This window comes from Neofelis nebulosa, chromosome 8, assembly GCF_028018385.1.
Source record: "Neofelis nebulosa isolate mNeoNeb1 chromosome 8, mNeoNeb1.pri, whole genome shotgun sequence".
NCBI classification, from domain to species: Eukaryota; Metazoa; Chordata; class Mammalia; order Carnivora; family Felidae; genus Neofelis; species Neofelis nebulosa.
Window position 1 is genome coordinate 64,556,696 of NC_080789.1, and position 17,524 is coordinate 64,574,219.

General features: G+C 46.0%; 1 protein-coding gene across 6 annotated transcripts in view; it reads left to right on the forward strand.

Annotated features, from left to right (window-relative positions):
- Positions 1–15,984: 15,984 nt before the first annotated feature.
- POU6F1 (POU class 6 homeobox 1) overlaps positions 15,985–17,524 on the forward strand; it is a 29,939-nt gene continuing 28,399 nt past the window's right edge. For 5 of the 6 annotated variants that reach the window (XM_058742763.1, XM_058742762.1, XM_058742767.1 and 2 more), the window contains exon 1: positions 15,986–16,343. The gene's annotated coding sequence lies outside the window, so the exon portion shown is untranslated. Of the gene's footprint in view, positions 16,344–17,524 lie in introns of all 6 variants that reach the window. The other variant, XM_058742769.1, reaches the window with a different exon arrangement.

Sequence of the window (17,524 nt, forward strand, 5' to 3'; positions counted from 1 at the left end):
TACCGGAAACTCCGCCCCTTTGCCCGGCCTCCAGTAGCTAGAGGGAGGGCTCGCGTGGTCCCGCCCGTCGCGCGCGTTGGCTCCGCCCCTTGTGTCTTGTCTTCCAACCCCCACCCGCGTCCCAAGACGCGAAGAAAACCAAATACAGGTATTGTCTCAAAACAGGATTTTTTTTTTTTTTTTCTCTTTTGGGCGCTCGGAGGCAGGACCATGAAACTGTTCCCCGGAACTTTTTTCCACCTACGCGCCGCAACTCAAGGTCACGTCACCTTAACAGCCTTTCCATAAAGGGCATAGATTGCTACTTACTTCTCTACCGGCCTGAAATGTGCTCCCCAAACCTTGGCTTATCGCGCAGTTTCCCTCTTAGGAAACCCAGCTTAAGCTTCAGCTGGGTCAAGATGTATTTTGCCAGTCCAGCTGTCATCTAGCCTTTTCTGTGGTAGACTCTCAGTCCAGTCTTCGCTGCCTTGTCTGTTCCACCGACAGGCTGTCAGTATTTACTTCTGTGTCCTTTCTTTGTTACTAAAAGGCAGGGCATGCAGGCTCTGCCGCGCGTCCCCCACAGCAGCTAGCACTAAAACTGGCACGCCCGCGGTCCCCAAGGAGTGCTTGTGGCCCTGCCCTTAACTTCGGCACTTATTACAGGTGACCTGTATGGTGCTTTGTCTATATTTTCTCTATATCGGTGTTTCGCCTCTAACCTCATTTTCCTGGTGAGCAAAGATGCCATCCTTCAGGACAGCAATTAAGGTGTTCCTTCCATCTTTCATTTTAAAATATGCCAACAATGTGCAAGTACAGAGATGGAACTGAGCAAGACATTTTTAATGCTCAGATTAAGACTAGTATCGAAAAGCCTATATTCACCTTTTCCTGTATGTCTGACTCTAATCTTGAAGGCAGCGTAGTGTTAGACATTCACTCCTTCAGCCTCTTTGTGAAACGCTTAACAAATGCCAGGCACTGTTCTAAAACAAAACAAGGCCCTTGCACTCTTGAAGCTCACCTTCCTATGCAGGGGCTTGCAAAATTTTTGGCCACAAATCCACAATAACATGCTTTAAATCATGACTCAGCACACACACATGTTTACAACAAAATTTTTTGACCTCGTACTTATCCTTGTATGTACAACTGCACTGTAGTATTTTATATTCTATTTATTTTTTTCAAATCTGGTTGCAATTTCCCATCCCATTAACAAGTCAGGACCCACAGTTTGAAAAACACCTTTTTTAGTAGACTTTTATCTACAGAGCCTTGCACCTTTTTTTAGGCTGAAGTTTGTGATCAGTAATTGGGAAGTCAAGGAGTGAATAAATCCTTGAAGGTCAGATCACACCTTCTCTGTGCCCTAACTTTTCCAAATCAGATCCTAACTTCATTCCACCCCAGAGCCTGAAACTGGAGAAGTCACTAATCTATCCCAACCCCTACTCATGCTCAAGGTGTCAGAAAATACAGAACTGAACCTAGGAAAGGGAACTTCCCTTATTTCTCTCTGTGGGCTCTCAGAGACCCTAAAAGTGTGTTGACTGTAGCAGTCTATGTCAATGAGAGTATAAGAGGTGGTCCCTAAATCAAGACACGAGTTCTGTTCTCACTGTCACCCGCTGACTTTAGTCCTCTTCTACTCACCTCCCACTTATTCTCCACGACTTACTTATTGTTAATTTTTTAAAAGTTCATTTATTTTGAGAAAGAGATGGCATGAGTGGGGGGAGGGGCAGAAAAAGAGGAAGAGAGACAGAATCCCAAGCAGGCTCCACACTGCCAGCCTGGAGTCTGACGCGGGCCTCGAACTCTTGAAACCAGAGATCATGACCTGAGCCAAGACCAAGAGATGGACACTTAACCAACTGAGCCATCCGGGCACCCTTCCCTACTATTTCTTAATCAGATCCTGCACCGGTGACCTTACAGGTGTAACCCATTCAAGGCCTTTAGCAGACTGAAGAAAGCTGCAGGTCAGGAAACAGTATTTCAGAGAGGTTAAGTAGTTGAACTAAGTCACCCAGCTGCAAAGCCAGTAGTCCTACTCAGGTTTGTGTGACCGTCCAACGTCGTTTTTTGTTTATTTACACTGTTTAATCTGTTTACATTGTTTTAAATTCCATCGCCTCCCAAGAGTCTCAGTTTTATCATCTGCCAAAAAGGTCACACAATCCTTGTGTCACCTCCAGCTCTAGACTGTTTTAGGGAAGGACGTGAACAAAGGGAAGCCTGAGAAGACAGAGGGGAAGTGGGCAGAACTGATAATCAGGTTGTACATTTTGGTCAGGCCCTACCAGTGTTAAAAACTCAAACACTGGGGCGCCTGGGTGGCTCAGTCAGGTAAGTGTCCGACTCTTGATCTCAGCTCAGTCTCAGGGTCATGAGTTCAAGCCCCATCTTGGGCTCTGTGCTGGGCATGAAGCCTACTTTAAAAAACAAAAACAAACAATGATTTCATGGATCATGGGTTCAAGCCCTGCATCAGACTCTGTGCTGACAGCTAAGAGCCTAGAGCCTGCTTCGGGTTCTGTGCCTCTCTCTGTGATCCTCCCCCACTGGTACTCTGTCTCTCAAAAATGAATAAACATTAAAACACACACACACAGGGGCGCCTGGGTGGCGCAGTCGGTTAAGCGTCCGACTTCAGCCAGGTCACGATCTCGCGGTCCTTGAGTTCGAGCCCCGTGTCGGGCTCTGGGCCGATGGCTCAGAGCCTGGAGCCTGCTTCCGATTCTGTGTCTCCCTCTCTCTCTGCCCCTCCCCCGTTCATGCTCTGTCTCTCTCTGTCCCAAAAATAAATAAAAAACGTTGAAAAAAAAATTTAAAAAAAAAAAAAAAAAAAAAACACACACACACAGATACTTCTACTGGATGGTAAACAGCCATTGTCCTAAGTTGTCTCCCCAAGCACACCTGTCTGCTCTGACCCCCACTGGAATCCATCTCCTGCCCAGGATCTCTCCATGGTCCAGTGATGAAAAGGTAAACTATGACAGCCAGGAAGCCTCCAGGCCCTACCTCCAGTGAAGGCAACCTGCCCTCAGATTGGTCAGTGCTGCCTCTACAAGATGTTAGGTATTTTGCTTACCACTCTGGGACCTGGGCATAGAGCAAGCTAGGGCAGAGCCAAATGAGATTACCAAGAGAAATGGAAGGGTACAAGCACAGCTTCTCTGGCAGGTGGGCTTAAGGAGAAAGTGGCTACTTTCTTGTACAAGAGTCAAGAGGCTTTCTGTCTTCTTCATTCTCCAGGGTCCCCCAACCAAGACGAAATGTTCATTTTGTCATTTATCAAACATCCTTTCTTGAATTAATTTAACAACTATTTATGGAGCACCTATTATGCGCCAGGCCCTGTGATAGGCACTAGGGACACAATAGTGGAGAAGCAGGCTTCGTCCCTACCTTCCCAGAACTTAGTCTAACTAATGGGAGTGACAGAGAAGTAAACAGATAATCATAATGCAGTGTGACTAGCGCTGACATAAGGACAGTATGGGGTGTTAGGAGAGCACATAGACTAGGTACCTAATCTCCTCTACTGGGGTCAAGTAGGGCTTCCTGCTGGCAGTGATGTTTGAGATGAAATGTGAAGGGTGAGTGGAAGTTAAGCAAGTGAAGGGAATTCCTCAAAGGAACAGCTTATGCAAAGGCCTGGGAAGTAGTGAGAGAGCTTACAGAGAGGGAGGACATGAAAACAGTTCAGTATGGCGGGAATGTGGAATGGGAGGTGAGAACTGGTAAGACGTGATGCTGAAGAGGTCGACAGGAACCAGACCACGCAAGGGACCTTGGAGCTCACAGAGGATCCTATATTAAGACATTGGATTCTATCTAAGGGCACCAGTTAGCCACTGAAGAGCTTTCAGAGAAAAGTGACACGATCCTGTTTTAATTTTAGAAATAGCTTTCTGCCTCCAAAATGTAGACTAGATTAGAAAGGGACAAGAGTGGAAGTGTGTCTGGGAGAGCAGTCAGAATACCAATGTAGTAATTTAAGTGAGTGATGATAGCAGACTGCTCACGGAAATAGTGGTGGGGTAGAAAGAAGTCAGGGGTGGGGGGAGGGTGTTCCAGAACTCTTTACGAGGCAGAAACAAGCAGGCTAATACTCAGGATTAACGTCCAGGATTAGTTAAGAAAAATACTGTGAGGGATGAAAACTACAAAAAGTGAAAAGACAAATGACAAATTGGAGAAAAGATATTTGCAGTTTGTATCACAAGCGGCTAAGCTCCCTGTCCTAGAACTCACAGAGATCAGTAAGCCACTAGAAAAAGTAGCAAATGACATTTACAGACAGTTCAGAGAAAAGTAAATATAAATAAATGGTTTTTAAACATATGAGATGATGTTCAGTTTCACTTTTTTTGTTTAAGTTTATTTATTTTGAGACAGTGAGTGTGGGGGAGGGACAGAGAGAGAGGAAGGGAGAGGGAGGACCCCAAGCAGGCTCCACGCTTGTCAGCACAGACCCTGATGTGGGCTCAAACCCCTGACCCCTGAGATCATGACCTGAGCTAAAACCAAGAGACGCCTGACTGAGCCACCCAGGCACCCCTCAGCTTCATTCTATTTAATAAGAAAAAGGCAAACGAAAACCGTGCAGACACCATTATCAGATTGGTAAAATCCAAACATTTGCTTACTTCGCTCTATTTGCAGGGCCGTGACCAAACAGACACTCTAATCTATTTTTTTTGTTTTTATTTTCCTAAGCTGTTATTTTAATTTCAGTTAACATACAGTGTAATATTAGTCTCAGGTGTATGATACAGTGATTCAAGACTTCCATATGACCTTAGGTGCTCACCACAAGTGCACAACAAGTCCTTAATCCCCATCACCTATTTCACCCAGCCCCGCTCCCCTGTGGAAACCATTAGTTCTCCATAATTAAGTCTGCTTCTTGATTTGTCTTGCTCTCCCTTATTTTTTCATTTTGCTTGTTTGTTTTGTTTCTTAAATTCCACACGAGTGAAATCATAACAGTATTTGTCTTTCTCTGACTACACTCTCTTGCTGGTGGGAATGTAAATTGGTATAACTCCTACTGGGTTAATTTGGCAATATCGATTGATACACGAGATCTGTCAATACACATACCATCCCCATTTCTAGGAATGATTCCTACAGATATTTGCACTCATGAGAAACACTGTGTATAAAGTGTTCACCGTAGCATTGTAATAGCAAAAGATTAGGAATAACCCATATGTCCAATAATAGGGAAGCAGTAAAACAAATCCTAGTACAGCCATACAGCTAAATATTCCGTGGCTGTAACAAAGAATGAGAAAACTCTCCAAAATATTTTTAAATTAAAAAAAAGAAAGAAAGAAGAAAGAAAGAAAAAGAAAGCTTCAGAACAGTGTGGTTAGCATGATGCCTTTGGTAAAAGAGCAGGAAAACCAAGAATACTCTAGTATTTGAGTAAAGAAATTCTTTTTTTTTTTTTAATTTTTTTTTTTAACGTTTATTTATTTTTGAGACAGAGAGAGACAGAGCATGATCGGGGGAGGGTCAGAGAGAGAGGGAGACACAGAATCGGAAGCAGGCTCCAGGCTCTGGGCCATCATCAGCCCAGAGCCCGACGCGGGGCTCGAACTCACGGACCTGAGATCGTGACCTGAGCTGAAGTCGGACGCTCAACGGACTGAGCCACCCAGGCGCCCCAAGAAATTCTGAAAGAACATACAAGCTACCTACAAAAAGTGGCTACTGGTTGGCATGGGGAAACAGAAGGAAAAGTGAGACTTTTCACTGTATACCTCTAAAATTTTTAAAAATTGGGGCACCTGGGTGGCTCAGTCAGTTAAGTGTCTAACTCTTGATTTCGGCTCAGGTCATGATTTCACAGTTCATGGGTTTGAGCCCCACATTGGGCTCCATGCTGACTGTGCAGAGCCTGCTCGGGATTCTCTTTCTCTGTCCCTCTCTGCCCCTCTCTGCTCTCTCTCTCTGTCTCTCTCAAAATAAACAAATAATAAATAAATGAAATTTTTTGAACCATATGAATGCTTACCTAGTCAAAAAATTAAAGCAATGTTGGCACACCTATGAAAATGGCTAAATAAACTTAAAAAAATTTTTTTAAATAAATACAATAAAATGGCTAATATAAAAAGCCTGACTATTTCAAGTGTTAGAATGTATAGCTATTAGAACTCTCATATGCTGCTAGTAAGAGTATAAAATGGTCTAACCACTTTGGAAACAGTATGGCAGAATCTTTAAAAGTTAAACATACACATAGAACGACCCTACAATCCAGCAATCGCACTACTAAGTATTTACCCAAAGGATACAAAAACTGATTGTTTATAGCAGCATCTATCAACAGTAGCCAAATTATGAAAAGATCCCAAATGTCCATCAACTGATGAATGGATAAAGAAGTTGTGTTATATACATATATATATATATATATATACACACACACGTATATATACACATGTATATATTAAATTAAATATATATACACACACACATATATATATACGCACACACATATATACATACAATGGAATATTATTCAGCCATAAAAAAGAATGAAATGTTGCCATTTGCAATGATGTGGATAGAGCTAGAATGTATCATGCTAAGCGAAATAAGTCAGTCGGAGAAAGACAAATACCCTGTCATTTCACTCATATATGGAATTTAAGAAAAAGAACAGATGAACATAGGGAGAGAAAAAGAGAGGCAAACCCATAAAACAAACTCTTAATTAGAACAAACTGAGGGTTGCTGGGGGGTGGGGGAATGGGTTAAACGGGTGATGGGTATTAAGGAGGCACTTGTGATGAGCACTAGGTATTGTGTGTAGGTGATGAATCACTAGATGCTACTCCTGAAACTAATACTGCGCTATATGTTGACGAACTGGCATTTAAACAAAAACTTGAAATAAATAAACAAACAATAGGGGCGCCTGGGTGGCGCCCAGTCGGTTGAGCGTCCGACTTCGGCTCAGGTCACGATCTCACGGTCCGTGAGTTCGAGCCCTGCGTCGGGCTCTGGGCTGATGGCCCAGAGCCTGGAGCCTGCTTCAGATTCTGTGTCTCCCTCTCTCTCTGCCCCTCCCCCGTTCATGCTCTGTCGCTCTCTGTCTCAAAAATAAATAAACGTTAAAAAAATTTTTTTAAAATAAAAAATAAACAAACAATAAACAAAACAATTTTTTTTTAAGTTCATACCATATGATCCAGCTATTCCAATCCTGTTAACCCAAGAGAAATGAAAGCGTATGGGCACACACAGACTTCCAAGGATATTTATAACAGCTTTATTTGTAACAGCCCCCAGCTGGAAACAACACAAATGACTGTCAACAGGCCAATGGGTAAACAAATTGTTGTATTGCTATACAGTAAAAAGGAATGAACGATGGAAGTGCCCGGGTGGCTCAGTCGGTTAAGCGTCCAACTTCGGCTCAGGTCATGATCTCGCGGTTGGTGGGTTTGAGCCCCGCGTCAGGCTCTGCGCTGACAGCTCAGAGCCTGGAGCCTGCTTCGGATTCTGGGTCTCCCTCTCTCTGCCCCTCCCCCACTCAACCTCAGTCTCTCAATAAACATGAAAAAGGTTTTTTTAACATAAAAAAAAAAGAAAAGGAACTATGGATGCACACAAACTGGATAATCTCAATTATGCTGAGTGAAAGGAACCAGACCAAAGAAAAATAAAAACTAAAAAATGCATACTGTAGGATTCTGTTTATATAAAATTTTGGAAAATACAAGTTAATCTACAGTGACAAAAAGCAGATCAGTGGTTGCCTGGGGGAGGGGGAGGGACAGGAAGGAAAGATGGATTCCAGGAAAATTTTGGCGGGTAATAGATGTGTTAATTATCTTGATTGTGATCATGGTTTTCATGGGTGTATATGTGTGCCAAAATTTATCAAATTGTACATCTTAAATGTCCAGTTTATCGTGTGTCATTATACCTCAGTAAAGGTATGTTAGGGGTGCCTGAGTGGCTCAGTTGGTTAAGCATTGGACTCTTGATTTTGGCTGAGGTCATGATCTCAAGGTCATAAGATCAAGCCTCACATCGGGCTCCGAGCTGGATGTGGAGCAAAATTAGGGCAGAAGTTAGCAAATATTAGAGTACAGATGGGTAAGCTGTGGTCTGAGGGTTCAGAGAATGGCCTTGCCTCTTCCTGCTGGGTCCCTACTTCCAATTAATCAGGCCGAGTAGAGCTTTTTTATGTACCTTTTTTTTTTTTTTTAAACTTTTTTTAAAAGTTTATTTATTATGAGAGAGAGCAAGAGAGCAAGCATGAGTCGGGGAGAGGCAGAGAGAGGGAATCCCAACCAGGCTCTGCACTGTCAGCGCGGGGCTCAAACCCAAGAGCTGTGAGATCATGACCTGGGCCTAAGTCAGGAGTTGGACACTTAACTGACTGAGCCACCCAGGCGCCCCTTTTTATGTACCTTAATTGAACACCTACTACGTGTTGTGCTCTTGACTTATGTAACTGGAAGAACAAAACCACCTCCTATTTCCCAGCCCAAAGAAGGAGGGTAGTGGTTTGTGGAAGAATCCAATCAGGCTCTTTGAAGCAGCCTTTTCAAAGCTTTGGCTGGTTTTTGTGTAACTAAGGGAACAAGGATTACAAGATATATGACTCAGAAATGGACCCTCCTTTCTTATTCCAGGCAAGCCTTTGTAGGAGAGGCACTAACACCGCTCTGCATAATAATGCAAAGGGCTAATTCCACCGTGGCAGGGGCAGCGGCTCTTCTTTGGGGGTTTTGACCAATTTTTCTCAGTGTGAAATCCCAAGCCACCTGCACCAGAATCATTCCGTGCTTATTAAAAGTGCAAAGTAATGCAGTGATACTAACACACATTCGCCTGTTTGGGGGTTGAGATCTCATTTTATTCTTCGAGGTACGGGTATGTGTCACAAAGGTTACTTACTTCCCAAAGGACAGTCAGAAGAATAAAGCCTCATCTGCATCTCAGTCTGGCCAAGAGACTGGAAGGGTTCTGGACTCGGGTGCCAGCGGCCCCTAGACAGTTCTGCTGGGTGAACTCTGTGTGCCAGAGCTCACTGGGACACATGCTCTGTGGCGCCTTTCCCCTGGTCCATCTCATAGCACCACGCACCCTCCCCCCCGCAACACTCACCTCTTCCAGACTGGATTTGTCAGATTTAGGGAAATTTGCTGGCAGTAGCTGAGGAACATGAGGGAGGAAGGCCCTGGGGCTTCCCAGAAAGAAGTGGAGGTTTTAAAAAAAAAAAAATTTTTTTAACTTTATTTATTTTGAGAGAGACAGAGACAGCTTGAGTGGGGGAGGGGCAGAGAGACAGGGAGACCAAGAATCCCAAGCACCTCTGTGCTGTCAGCACAGAGCCCGACGCGAAGTGGGACTGGAACTCATGAAAACCACGAGATCACAACCTGAACCGAAACCAAGAGCCGGATGCTTACCCAACTGAGCCACCCAGGCGCCCCAGAAGTGCAGGTTTGAAAGAGTTTCTAGGGAGGGAAGCAGACCTGAGGACAGGGAGCCAGGTTAGTGTCTGGGGTACATCCATGAAAGGTACAGACCCTTTAATAAAGATTGAATTTCTTAGCTGTTTTTCACTTGGATTATAGGGAAAGTTAAAGGCAAACTTATTTATTTTACTTTTATTTTATTTTATTTTATTTTATTTTATTTTATTTTATTTTAGAGAGAGAGTGTGAGCGGGGGACAGGGGCAGAGGGAGAGAGAGAGAACCTTAAGAAAGCTCCACGCTCAGCTCAGAGCCTGATGTGGGGCTCGATCCCAAGACTCTGGGATCATGACCTGAGCCAAAATCAAGAGTTGGACATTCAACCGACTGAGCCACCCAGGCACCTGAAAGCAAAATTTTTTTTAAAGTTTATTTTTATTTTGAGAGAGAGAGAGCACGCAAGAGAGAGCAGGAGTTGGGGAGGGGCACAGAGAGAGGGAGAGAGAATTCTAAGCAGGCTCTGCACCATCAGCACAGAGCCCAACACAGGACTCGATCCCATAAACCACGAGATCATGACCTGAGCCGAAATCAAGAGTCATATACTCAACCAACTGAGCCACCCGGGTACCCCCCCGCAAAGGCAAATTTTTAGTGTTTTCCCTTATTCATTGCAATTCTCTTTAGTCTTCCCCCAACCCTTCGGCAAAGAACACTTTGTACAGTCATGTTGAGGAGAACTTACAGCTCTGCTCCACTGTGAATATAGTTGCATTTCATCCAGAGGAACCACACCAGGAGTTTTAGACCATGGCCAGCAGCCAGGTGAAGGGCCCAGGACCGAATGGAACAGAAGGTCAAGCAGAAGACTTGGGAGACGGGCATGAGACAAACCTTGCCTTTCATTCCACTTCCCCAAATACACTAGAGAGAGACAGGTGACCCTTAAAATGGAAGGATATGGGGGGGGGGGGGGGAAGGAGGAAAATGCTGACACTTGGATTTATATACATTATCTCCTCTAACACTTAAAAAAACCCTAGGAGTGAATGTTATTCCCATTTTACAAATGGGAGGCTATGGCTTAAAGACCTGTCCAAGGTTACACAGCTAGTAAGTGACCATGGTCACATCTGAACACAAATCTATGCATCTGATTGGATTATAATGTCTCCTACTTGTTCCTGTGGCAATGGGGGTTGGCTGCCTGTCCATGCCCCAGAGACATTCGTTATTCTCTGTTCTACAGAATTTTGTATTATTCGATGCTTTCAAACCTATATTGCTTCTGTAGTTCACAGAAATAATAAAAATACTTTTAAAGGGGGGGGGGCATAATCAAATCAATGGTTTGCGGAAAACATTGTAAAATGCCTCTATCTTGGGACTGGTGGTCTTTATCACCCAGAGGACTTAGGAAGACAGAATATAAAGAATATGAAACACAAAAGAAAATTTAGGCTCGACTCCTGGTCTGCTCCTTACCAGCTATTTGGCTTTACACAAGTCACTTGACCTCTCTGAGCCTCAGTTTTCCTCATCTTGAATACTATTCCTACCTCACAGATTTGGTGTGAAGGTCAAATAAGAAGATAAATGATGAATACTTCTGGAGCTATAGAAATCAGCCTGTATCTTAGTTAATCTAAGTATTAACTCTATCAGATTTACTGAAGCTGCTCTTTAATTGCAAGGAAGGATACCCCCCTCTGGCCACTTCCTGGGCACAATCTCTGTGCAAGCAGGAATCAGGGGCCTTTAGCCAAGTTGAATGAATGGCGGTTGATTCTGCCAATTTATTTCCTACTCCAGGCTTTCTTTCCCTCTTATCTACACATCTGCATGTCAGAAATAAATTTCTGTTTCCTACAATATCATTTTTTTGATGGAAACTTCTAGACTTACTCAGATGGGAGAAGGGGGGCGAGGAGAACAAAAGACCACATTTCTTCCGCATTTCAATCAACAACCTCATTTTCTTCTAACAGTTGAAGTGAACTTCTTATGAATAATGGATGATGGCCTGATGAATATGCACACAGCCTATTATGCCTGTGAGGTTTGGTAAATAATTTATGAGCTAAAATGTTCCTCACCTTGTTACTGTACAAAAATTATGGGAAAAAAACATATTTACCCTTTGAGCTGGTAGGGTGATCCGTCAGAGTGACAGCAGCTTAGTAATACAGTCCTACATCATTGCTAAGATTACAGTAAATAGAATAAAATATATGCATTTCAGGGTGGGAGGTCTGTAAAAACTGGAGTTTGCAAGCCACACTCTGTGTCACATACAAGTTTTCAAAAACTCTGGCTTCTCAGAAAACAAGCAAACAACGACAGCAAAATACCTCTGGCTTCTCACCTTAAAATATCCCTGCATTGTTAACAGTACTCAGCGACCTTCCCCTCTCCCACCTATTCTCTTCCCAAGGGCTTCCACATGACCAGTCAAGATGGACGGCAGCTTCCTGGTTTCGTGAAAACTGGCCAACCGCGACAGGCCATAACATGGCAAAATCTAAGATTCCAGAGACATTTTTTAAAAAAATTCTAAAAGCTTTCAGAGAGAACAAACAGGTAGCACACAGAGGGGAAAAACTGGTGGAGAAGCACTTGGAAATGCATTGCTGTCTTTTGTCTCCTCCCAATTGAGGGGTTTTTTTTTCCTGCTGACCAACCTGACTCCCTGCTGTATCATCCTCCAACTCACTCCCACCTGCCCAAACCTCATTCCCTTAGCAACAGCAGTGATGCCTTTAATCTGGTGATGGGGGGCGGGGGGGGGGGGGGGCAAGATCAACTACGGACACGAGGAAGGTGTTTGGGAAAACAGGCATGGATCCTGGGGAAATTTGGTTGTTCTGCCACAATTCTGAAAACCTGAAACTGGGTGAGTTCTCAAGCCAGGGAAGATAGGACACCAGAGAGCTTTCTAGGAATGGAGTACCAAGCCAAGGGAGCCGTCAACAGACTCTTGCTATCCCCCTGATGTGCTGAGTGCTTGGTGGAGACCAGACAAAAAAGGAAACAGAAGGCCCTGCCCCACATCTGGTGGGGAAACCAATATGTTCTCCAGAAAAAGAACGAATGGCCTATAAACTACAAATTAGATAATGAAGTTATTGGAACAATGATGTAGCTAAAATAATACTAATTAGAACAACATATTATTCAAGAAAGCTTTTTGCAGGAGATAAACCTTGAGTGGAGTTTACAAAGGAAGAAAGACCCAGTTAAACTGAAAGATTAGAGGTATATATGGCCAGGCCTTCCTGATGTGGGCCCTGCCAATCTTCCCAGCCCCATTTTGTGCAATTTTCACTGCTGTGCTCCAGCCATGTTGATCCTCTTTCAGTGTCTTGAATGCCAAGTTCTTTCCTGCCAGATGGCCTCTGCCCGGCCTCTGCCTCTGCTGTTCCTTCTGCCTCCTGCCTATCCTGTGTTTTAAAGTTTGTCTTACATTTCACTTCTTCAGAAAGGTCTCCCCTGCCCTGCCCCCCAGTGTTATTCTCTTTCACATCACGTTGTTTTCCTTCTTTCTTTCTTTCTTTTTATTTATTTATTTATTTATTTATTTATTTATTTATTTATTTTGAGAGAGAGAAAGAGCATGAGCAGGGGAGGGGCAGAGAGAGAGGGAGAGAGAGAGTGAATCCCAAGCAGGCTCTGTCTGCACTGTCCGTGCAGAGCCTGATGTGGGGCTCAAACTCCCAAACTGCAAGATCATGACCTGAGCCAAAATCAGGAGTCGGACCCCTAACCAAACTGAGCCACCCAGGTGCCCCTGTTCATAGCAGCTTTATCCATAAAAGACAAAAACAAGAATAACCCGAATGCCCATCCATAGTAGAATGGATATATTGTGGCATAATTATGCAATGGAATATATATACAGCAACAAAAAAAGAGCAAACAATACTGCTAGGCACAACAACATGGATGAATCTCAGGAACATATGTTCAGTGACAGAAGGCAGACCCAAGAGCACATACTGTCTTGATTCCATTTATATGAAGTTCAAGAACCAGCAAAGCTAATCTATGGTGATAGAATTCAGAATAGTGGTAACAGTTGAGTCTTCTTGGGTGTTGGAAGTGCTCTTTTTTTTTTTTTTTTTTTTTTTAAAGTAGGCTCCATGCCCAACGTGGGGCTTGAACTCAAAACCCTGAAATCAAGAATTGCATGCTCTACTGACTGAGCCAGCCAGGTGTCCCGGAAATGCTCTATATCTCGTTTGGGATGGTGATGATAATTATGTAAAACTTCAAGTTGTACATTTAAGACTTAGGTACTTTACTAGGTGCACATGTCAAACCTGAATTTAAAAAAAATTAAGCACACAAAGAAGTAATATATGCTCATCATCAAAAATTTAAGCAATGCAGAAGCATACACAATACAAATTAGAGGTTTCCTTTTTCCAGAGAAAACCACAATTAACATTTTGATGTATCTCTCCCCCCAACCCCTTCCATCACGTCCATTTCTTTCTTCAAACTATCCTTCATACTTACATTCAAAACATTTGATCTGTGTCTAGTACCAAACCAAGTCGCATAGACTAAGGGTTTCTGCCTTCGTGTGATAACGTTCAAGAGTAAGAATGTGCCCCTTCTTCACAGAGTGATGGGAAATACAAAAATGAGTAAGTCACAGCCTGTGCTCTCAAGGAATTTACAGTCAGAGGGGAAAGACCACAGAGACTACAGACCAAACAAAACTCCCAAGAGGGGCACTTGGGTGGCTCAGTTGGTTAAACATCCCACTCTTGGTTTCAGCTCAGGTCATGATCTCGTGGTTTGTGCGTTCAAGCCCCACATCTGGCTCCACACTGACAGTGCAGAGCCTGCCTGGGATTCCCTCTCTCCCTCTGTCTCTGCCCCTCCTCTACTCTCTCTCTCTCTCTCTCAAAAATAAATAAACTTAAAAAAAATTTTTTTTGAACTCCCAAGAGATAGAATACCATGATATGTATGAGTTTCACAAGGCCATTAAAGTGGATATAAGACTATTGTACAGGTAATGATACATCTGTATAGAGCTTATAGTTTTTGAAGTTTTTTCACACACAGCCCCACTATTAAACTTCTTAACCCTAGGCAGTAGTGCCTATAGATAGTACCCTCATTTTCTAAGTAATGAAGAAGTTCAACTACTTGCCTGGACTACAAGCGGAAGAGTTGGGACTAAAACCTCAACGATCTGACTCCTAATCCACCAGCAGGAACTCCTCACCCCCACACGGAAACAGCAAACGGGCAGCACCTGAGCCCGGCTGGCCCAGCAGATGATGACGTCAGGCCTCAAGGGGGAAGCTTCTGTGAGCAGGACCTCTGGGTGCGAGCAGGCTCCCGGTGACATTCTGGAAAAGCCTGTGGAGCCACTGGTGCGGCTTCCCTTCTATACCCCTCCCCTGCAGGGTCTTCCCCTAAGGGGCTTAAAGAACGGTCGGGGGAGGGCTGAGGACTCCACAGATTCTCCCCGTGCTACCTGTCACTCCTCTATCTCCCGCTCTCCCCGAAATCCACCAAATTGGGGGTGGGGGTGGGGCGGGCAGTGGGTGTGCAATCCAGGCCAACAACGGGCCGCCTACATTGAGGGATCCATATTCGCTGAATTTAGAGCCTCCCTAAATTATTCTCCCCTCATTCCTTCTCTTCCCCCTTGGGACTTCCAACTCTTTCCTCTTCCACTCGCAACTACTTCTCCAACCTGCTTTCCCTCAGCCCCCAACTCTGCCTTTTCCAATCCCTTCTCCTACCTTCAAAAGCCCCTAGGAAACCAAATCCTCCACACCACCATCACCAGCAAAGCACAACGTTGTCTCCATTTTACCGAACTTTGTCTTTTTTTTTTTTTTTTTTTTTTTTTTTTTACATTTCTTGTCCACTTGGACAAGAAGACAGGGAAGTCGTCTTTAGACAAGACAGCCCACAACAAACCGCCACTGGGGTGAGGGTGGAGGGTGCATTCAGGACCTGGGTTCCCTTCCTGAAATGGAGCTGGCTGAGCGCCCACGAGTTCCCCCTCCTCTGTCGCGGTGGGGTTCCGGCCTGGGGCTTCGGAATGGACCTGAACTTGACTTTCCGGACGAGGAGGGGCACAGCTGACTAACCTAGAGTGGAAAGGCGGCGGCGACGGGGAGTCACCGCCCCAACCCCAGGCTGAAGGGACCGTGGCACAGAGTCTCCACTTCAGACTCCCGTGCTCCCCCTCTCGCACCTTCCAAAACGAAAGCACCTCGAGCAGCACCTCCGAGGGGGCTGCGTGACCCGCCCCACGGACCCTCCATTCCAGTCCAGGAAGGGAGCCCTTGGGGCCTCCTGGCGTGGCCAGGGGCTAAGGGTGCTGCCCTCCCCACCCCCACCCCTCGTTCCCCGCTCCCCAGATCCCCTCCCTTCCTCCACCACCCGCCCAGCCCGCCGCCCCCGGCGGCTGGCGCGCGCGGTGCAGCATGCGGCAAAGCTCTTTGCATAAATTATGCTCATGACGCAGCAGCTAAAAAAATCCAAGTAGCAGAAGGAGGGAAAAAAAGGGGGGGGGAGGGAGAGGGGGGGCCGTGGAAGGGGTAAAAGAAGAAAAATATATATACCTGCCCGCCCCCCCCCCAGCTCCCCCACCCCGCTTCCCGGCCGCCCCCCCCCCTCCGCCCAGCGCAGCCCGCGGAGTCCCCTTCGGCTCTGCCCAGCCCGGCCTGGGGGCCCGGGGGCGGCGGCGGGTCCCGACCGGCTCCCGGGCCGAGCCGAGCCCAGCCAAGCCGCACTGGCTTCTTTGTCTGCGGGCGGCGGCCGCCTGGCCCCGGCCCCGGCCCCCTGGCCCGGGCTGTGAGATGAATCTGTAATCGGTGGCCGCCGGGCACCCGGGGCGGAGGCGGCTCGGGCTCGGGCTCCGGTAAGTAGCGGGGTCCGGGGCGGGGAGGGGTTTGCACGGACGGGGAGGGGGCCGGGCAGGGGAGGTTTCGGGTTTGGTTAATATGCAATGCCCGTAATTAGCATAATTTATATATTTATGATAAAGAGAAAAAATGCCGCGGGGCCGGGGTGCCGGGATGCCGGGCCGGGGCGGCGGGGAGCTCCGGGAGTGGGACAGCGCGCGGCCGCCTGCCTGGGGCCGGAGACCCCGGGGCCGCGCCCTGGTCCGCCCGCGGGCCGGCGGGGACCCGGGGAGGGGAGGGGGCGGCCGCCAGGTGGACCCCGTGGGGTGCTTGGACCTGGCCCCTCCCCGTTTCTGCCCCTGGAGCCCTGGTGGGGTACGGACCAGAGCGGACGTTACGTACACAGACCCGGTGGCGACCAGAAGCCGATTCTTGCCCCGCAGGAGCACCTGGACGCCTGGGTTCCTGGCGGTTAAGGTCAACTGAGGAGGCCTAGGCGACCTGTCATAATTCTCCCCAGCCGCAGTACACTGGTGGGACTCAGGGTTAGGAACCCAGGCGTTGCTGGAAGGGTGGGGGAATGTGGGAGGGTCACCATCGAGCAGAGCATGAGCGCTTCATAAATATTTAATAACAATATTATTATTAATAAATAGTCATAATAATGGGCCTGTTAGGTGCTTCCTGGCCATTCTCACCTGGCCAGGCCAAGGGAGTCCCAGGGTGTCTTCTAATCCCCACTTTAGCGTTGGGATCCCCCACTCAGCTATAATTGGAAGCCTGAAACCACAGAATAGCCTTGGCTGCAGGGCAAGGAGAAATAAAACACTGTCAGGAAGCCTTTCTGGGCAAACGAAAAGAAGTTCTTTGCAAAGATTTGAGCCTCATCTACTTTTTCCGATTCCTTGTTCCAAAAGTAGAGGTTGATCTTCAATTGTTCATAGACATCTATCCCTCCTCTCCTAATCTTGGTATTTTAAGGCAGCCAACATCGACGAGCAGGGCCTAATGAGGAATAATTCCATATATTCCCTTTTGATTGAAGTCCTGGGCTCAGGGTGATATTTCTGTGACCTGGTTTGTTGTTGTTGTTGTTGTTTTGCATATGTGCCATAGAACTTCATTTTGTTTATTAGTCCAACAAAAATACCCAGTATGTGCCAAGTTCTGAACAGTACAGACAGAATTGACCTTGTCA